We start from the raw sequence: 7,307 nt of genomic DNA, 5'->3' as shown, positions 1-7,307 counted from the left end.
TTTTTTAAAGTATGTCCATTTATAAAACATCTGTACATTTTCTGTATGTTTTCAATACACAACGACTTGTACAAATGAAATGAGGTAGGTATTCTCCAAATCTAATTAGAATATTCTTAAAGAATTCATGATTTCATGAAGTTTTTTTATTAATTCTTGTAGGCATTGCTTTTTATTTATTTATTTTTGGCTGCGTTGGGTTTTCATTGTTGTGTGCGAATTTTCTCTAGTTGTGGCGAGTGGCGGCTATTCTTCATTGTGGTGCCCAGGCTCCTCATTGAGGTGGCTTCTCTTGTTGCGCAGCATGGGCTCTAGGTGCATGGGTTTCAGTAGGTGCAGCTTGTGGACTCAGTAGTTGTGGCTCACGGGCTCTAGAGTGCAGGCTCAGTAGTTGTGGCACATGAACTTAGTTGCTCCGTGGCATATGGGATCTTCCCGGACCAGGGATGGAACCCATGTCCCCTGCATTGGCAGGCAGATTCTTAACCACTGTGCCAAAAGGGAAGTCCCAGGCATTGCTTTTTAATTATCTTCAGTATTTGGCCTTTTGACTTAGAGACACATTTTAAGTGCAGGGTGCAGAATTCTGAATGCTCTGTAGAGTTATCTCCTTTTCAGATAACATTGATTGTATCCCTCTCTACTGCAATACGAGCACGTGCATGCACACACAGGCTATAATATCCTGATTATGTTAAACATTAGTTATAATATGCTATAATACTGTCAACCACTCACATGAAAACTCATTATGGAAAAACTCATATAGAGAGATTTTTTCTATCATGATAATTCTGAAGGTGACAATTTTGAGATTTGTGGGTTGCTGAGTGTACCCTACACTGGCTACTTCCTTTGGCTTTTGCAAATGTGCTCAGATGATATCTGTTAAATGTGCCACAATATATGTAATTACTGTGACCTTTAAAATTGGGATTAAATCAGTCTTCTTGTGATGTAAATGTACTGATGAATCTCTCTGTTTAAAGGAACAATGAGATACTTTTCATATACAGTCATTTAGAAATATAAGGAATCCTCTATTTTTTCCGTTTTAAACCTAATATCTACACTTTTCTTATTAATGTATTTGATTAATGCTACTTCATTTGTCTTTTATGCCAGATATACAGTTTCTTTTCCCATTTCCACACCACCCGGCCCCCTGGGTAAAGATCACTACATTTTAAGCTGCCTTGTTTCCAATGCCCAGTACTGCACCACCAGCCAATTTAGATGTGAATTTAATGAATGGTTTTGATTAAGATAATGATACTTATCTAGTTACTATTTACAGACCATTTAACAAGAGTGATCACTTTTTAATTTTCTAGCATACATTGTGGCTTGTATGCAAATTTGAAAGAGATAAGTGCAGTTTAAAAAAAAACTGTTTTGATCTTAACCTTTATGATTTGGCTGCCTTCTTCACTGATTTTGGAGCCATTTCCCTGTCTCAGATGTCAACTAAGTTTTATATTAGATGAGTTTACACAGTTTTAAATTCATTTCCCTTTCATTGAGTAATTTTTTTCCCTTTATTCTCACTGGTTTTCAATTAGAAACTCATGACCATAGGGTAGAGAAAAGAAAAGTTTCTTTCAGTGACTTGAACATAAATTTTATCCATTGTAATGATTTCAAGTAGTCACGCTTAGTTCATTAGACAGTGTTCACTGAGGTTTTACTTTTTATTTTAAATAATGGGTTCCTAGTGAACCTTTATCTGTGGTTCTGTAGCACTTTAACTACGTCTACTAATCAGATTTCTACAGCTTACTGTTCTCTTGTAATGGTGATACAAAGCAGGGCCCAGAATGTCCTATTGTTAGTCCAATAAGTCCTAATTCAGATATGATAGAGATAAATCTTCAAAGTAATAAAATACTATTGCTACTCCTACTATTACTGTCACTACAAGAATAGCAACAAATCTATTAAACATAAGCATTAAGCATATCCATCAAATATTTTCTCTGAACTTAGCAACATCATTCCAATTAAGGCAATCCTTTTATTTATCTATGAGGTAGATTTTTTTGGTGTTAATTTTACAGATGAGAAAACTGAGGATTAAAAGTTCAAGTAGTCCAAGTGCATTCAAGATGATGGAGGAGTAAGATGTGGAGATCACCTTCCTCCCCACAAATAAATCAAAAATACATCTACATGTGGAACAATTCCTACAGAAAACCTACTGAATAATGGCAAAAGACCTCAGACTTCGCAAAAGACACGAAATTCCCCACATACCTGGCCATGCGGCTGACAGGATCTTGGTGCTCCAGGTGGGTGTCAGGCTTGAGCCTCTGATGTGGGAGAGCCGAGTGCAGGACGATGGACCACCAGAGACCTCTTGGCCCCACGTAATATCAATCAGTTAAAGCTCTCCCAGGGACCTCCGTCTCAACACTAAGACCAGCTGCACTCAACAACCAGGAAGCTCCAGTGCTGGGCACCCCATGCCAAACAACAAGCAAGACAGGAACACCTCGCTTTCACCAATGGGCAGATCATCCAAAATGAAAATAAGGAAACACAAGCTCTAAATGATACATTAAACAAGTTGGACTTCATTGATATTATAGGACATTCCATCCAAAAACAACAGAATACACTTTCTTCTCAAAAGCTCATGGAATATTCTCCAGGATAGATCATATCATGGGTCACAAATCAAGCCTTGGTAAATTTAAGAAAATTGAAATTGTATCAAGTATCTTTTCTGACCACAATGCTATGAGACTAGATATCAAGTACAGGAATAAAACTGTAAAAAATACAAACACATGGAGCCTAAAAAAATACACTACTAAATAACCAAGAGATCACTGAAGAAATCAAAGAGGAAATCAAAAAATACCTAGAAACAAATGATGATGAAAACGTGATGACCCAAAACCTATGGGGTGCAGTGAAAGCAGTTCTAAGAGGGAAGTTTACAGCAATACATCCTACCTCAAGAAACAAGAAACATCTCAAATAAACTACTTAACCTTACACCTAGAACGATTAGAGAAGGAAGAGCCAAAAAACGCCAAAGTTAGCAGAAAGAAAGAAATCATAAAGATGAGATCAGAAATACATGAAAAAGAAATGAAGGAAATGATAGCAAAGATCAATAAAACTAAAAGTTGTTTCTTTAAGAAGATAAACAAAATTGATAAAGCATTAGCCAGACACATTAAGAAGAAAAGGGAGAAGACTCAAATCAACAGAATTAGAATTAAAAAGAAGTAACAATAGACACTGCAGAAATACAAAGGATCATGAGAGATTACTACAAGCAACTATATGCCAATAAAATGGACAACCTGGAAGAAACGGACATATTCTTAGAGAAGCACAACTTTCCAAGCCTGAACCAGGAAGAAATAGAAAATATAAACAGACAAAATCACAAGCACTGAAATTGAAACTGTGACTAAAAATCTTCCAACAAACAAAATCCCAGGACCAGATGGCTTCACAAGGCAAATTCTATCAAATATTTAGGGAGAAGCTAACACCTATCCTTCCCAGTTCTTCCAAAATATAGCAGAGGGAGAAACACTCCAAAACTCATTCTATGAGGCCACCATTACCCTGATACCAAATCCAGAAAACGATGTCACAAAAAAGAAAACTACAGGCCAATATCACTGATGAACATTCATTCAAAAATCCTCAACAAAATACTAGCAATCAGAATCCAACAGCACATTTAAAGGATCATACACCATGATCAACTGAGGTTTATCCCAGGAATGCAAGAATTCTTCAGTATAAATAAATCAATCAATGTGACACACCATATTAACAAATTGAAGGAGAAAAACCATATAATCATCTCAATATATGCAGAAAAAGATTTTGACAAAATTCAACACCCATTTATGATAAAAACCCTCCAGAAAGTAGGCATAGAGGGAAGTTACCTCAACATAATAAAGGCCATATATGACAAACCCACAGCCAACATTGTTCTCAGTGGTGAAAAACTGAAACCATTTCCACTAACATCAGGAACAAGGTTGCCGACTCTCAGCACTACTATTCATCATAGTTTTGGAAGTTTTAGCCACAGCAATCAGAGACAGAAAAGAAATAAAAGGAATCCATATCAGTAAAGAAGTAAAACTATCACTGTTTGCAGATGACATGATACTATACATAGAGAATGCTGAAGATGCTACCAGAAAGCTAAACTCCTAAAGCTAATCAATGAATTTGGTAAGTAGCAGGATACAAAATTAATGCACAGAAATCTCTTGCATTCCTATACACTAATGATGAAAAATCTGACAGAGAAATTAAGAAAACACTCCCATTTACCATTGCAACAAAAAGAATAAAATACCTCTGAATAAACCTACATAGGAAGACAAAAGACCTGTATGCAGAAAACTATAAGACACTGATGAAAGAGATTAAAGATGATACAAACAGATGGAGAGATATACCATGTTCCTGGATTGGAAGAATCACCATTGTGAAAATGACTGTACTACCCAAAGCAATGTACAGAATCAATGCAATCCCTATCAAACTACCAATGGCATTTTTCACAGAAGTAGAACAAAAACTTTCACAATTTGTATGGAAACACAGAAGACCCTGAATAGCCAAAGCAATCTTGAGAAAGAAAAGTGGAGCTGGAAGAATCAGGCTTCTGGACTTCAGACTATAATACAAAGCTACAGTAATCAAAAGAGTATGGTACTGGCACAAAAACAGAAATGTAGATCAATGGAACAGGATAGAAAGCCCAGAGATAAACCCATGCACATATGGTCACCTTATCTTTGATAAAGGAGTTAAGACTATACAATGGAGAAAGACAGCCTCTTCAATAAGTGGTTCTGGGAAAACTGGACAGCTACATATAAAAGAATGAAATTAAAACACTCCCTAACACCATACACAAAAATAAAATCAAAATGGATTAGAGACCTAAATGTAAGGCCAGACACTATAAATCTCTTAGAGAAAAACATAGGCAGAACGCTATATGACATAAATCACAGCAAGATCCTTTTTGACCCACCTCCTGCAGAAATGGAAATAAAAACAAAAATAAATAAATGGGACCTATTGAAACTTCAAAGCCTTTGCACAGCAAGGAAATCATAAACAAGATGAAAAGACAACCCTAAGAATGGGAGAAAATATTTTCAAATGAAACAACTGACAAAGGATAAACCTCCAAAATTTACAAGCAGCTTATGTAACTCAATATCAAAAAAAACAAACAACCCAATCCAAAAATGGGCAGAAGACCTAAATAGACATTTCTCCAAAGAAGATATACAGATTGCCAACACACACATGAAAGGATGCTCAATATCACTAATCATTAGAGAAATGTAAACCAAAATTACAATGAGGTGTCACCTCACACCAGTCAGAATGGCCATCATCAAAAAACCTACAAACAGTAAATGCTGGAGAGGGTGTGGAGAAAAGGGAACCCTCTCACACTGTTGTTGGGAATGTAAACTGATACAGCCACTATGGAGAACAGTATGGAGGTTCTTTAAACAAGTAAAAATAGAACTACCATATGACCTAGCAATCCCACTACTGGGCATATACCCTGAGAAAACCATAATTCAAAAAGAGTGATGTACCACATTGTTCATTGCAGCTCTATTTACAATAGCTAGGACATGGAAGCAACCTATGTGTTCACTGACAGATGAATGGATAAAGAAGATGTGGCACATATATACAATGGAATATTACTCAGCCATAAAAAGAAACGAAACAGTTATTTGTGATGAGGTGGATGTACATAGAATCTGTCATACAGAGTGAAGTAAGTCAGAAAGAGAAAAACAAATACCATATGCTAACACACATATATGGAATCAAAAAAAAAATGGTTCTGAAGAACCTATGGGCAGGACAGGAATAAAGATGCCGACCTAGAGAATGGAGTTGAGGACATTGGGAGGGGAAGGGTAAGCTGGGACAAAGTGAGAGAGTTGCATGGACTTAGATATACTACTAAATGCAAAATAGATAGCTAGTTGGAAGCAGCTGTATAGCACAGGGAGATCAGCTGTGTGCTTTGTGACCACCTAGAGGGGTAGGATAGGGAGGATGGGAGGGAGATGCAAGAGGGAGGAGATATGGTGATATATGTATATGTATAGCTGATTCACTTTGTTATAAAGCATAAACTAACACACCATTGTAAAGTAATTATACTCCAATAAAGATGTTTAAAAAATAAAATAAAGACAGCCTTGTATTTCATGATTTTGTAAAAAAAAAAAAAGGTAATTTAGTTTATCTGATAATTTTGATTAATATAAAATGCCTTCATTTTGTGTTTCTTTTTATGAGATTTAATCCATATGTCTTCTGAAGCAAGTTTGTCTGCACACACACACACACACACACACACACACATGCACACGCACACACACACACAAATGCCACCCCTAATTCCTTCCCTCAATGCATAAGAGTTTTTAGGGTTTTTTGTTTTGTTTTGTTTTATTTTTTAATTTCTGGAAAAATGGAGCTTTTTTTTTCTTAAATGCACAAAAATATAAAGAATTGATTGTTTCTACTATAATTTTGCTTCTGTGATACACATATTATTCTATAACCTTTCTGTTATATTCACAGTTAACATTATACACAGTCATTAAGATTGCTTGTTAACTTAAAACTGTAGCTAAATTATATCACTAAGGGAGTGCTTTTTATACACAGTAATGAAAGGCTTCTGTAGACAGTTCAGCGTTGTACATTCTGTATAAATACTTAGTATTGGTACAAACTTTTACTACAATATAATGGTCTGCTGAATTGTAAATCTACAATTAGAATGATATTATTGGTCAATGGGGACAAATAATTATAGCCTTAACTACAATTTATTCTATTTATATGCCTGCAATTTCTGTCATTTAAAAGTTTCCTTTGATTTGGTTCTGTATTTTTAATTAGTTATAAAAATAATCAGTTAACCAAGATACTCTAACTTCTAAAATCTAAATTTCTTGATATCAAAGTACATCTTATCCCATCATAAATATCTTTACCTTTGGAAAACTTACATTGCTCTTTTTCCCACTTACTCTCATGCAAATACAGTGTAAATACAAAATACCCTGGATAAAATTATGATGAAGATGAAGTTTGTCATTAAAAACAACAGGAGTGAAAGAAATATAATTTTTATAGGATTAATGGACATTCTTGTGTAGTCCAAGGCAGAAATGACATTGAACCTCAGCAAGAAACTGCAGTTTTATACTGGAAAGCCAGCAGACTTCTCTTCTTAGATTTCCATTTTTCTACTTTCTGTATAT

This window comes from Lagenorhynchus albirostris, chromosome 4, assembly GCF_949774975.1.
Source record: "Lagenorhynchus albirostris chromosome 4, mLagAlb1.1, whole genome shotgun sequence".
Lineage (NCBI taxonomy): Eukaryota > Metazoa > Chordata > Mammalia > Artiodactyla > Delphinidae > Lagenorhynchus > Lagenorhynchus albirostris.
The sequence above is the reverse complement of the archived record's forward strand: the minus strand, read 5'-3'. Positions refer to the sequence as shown.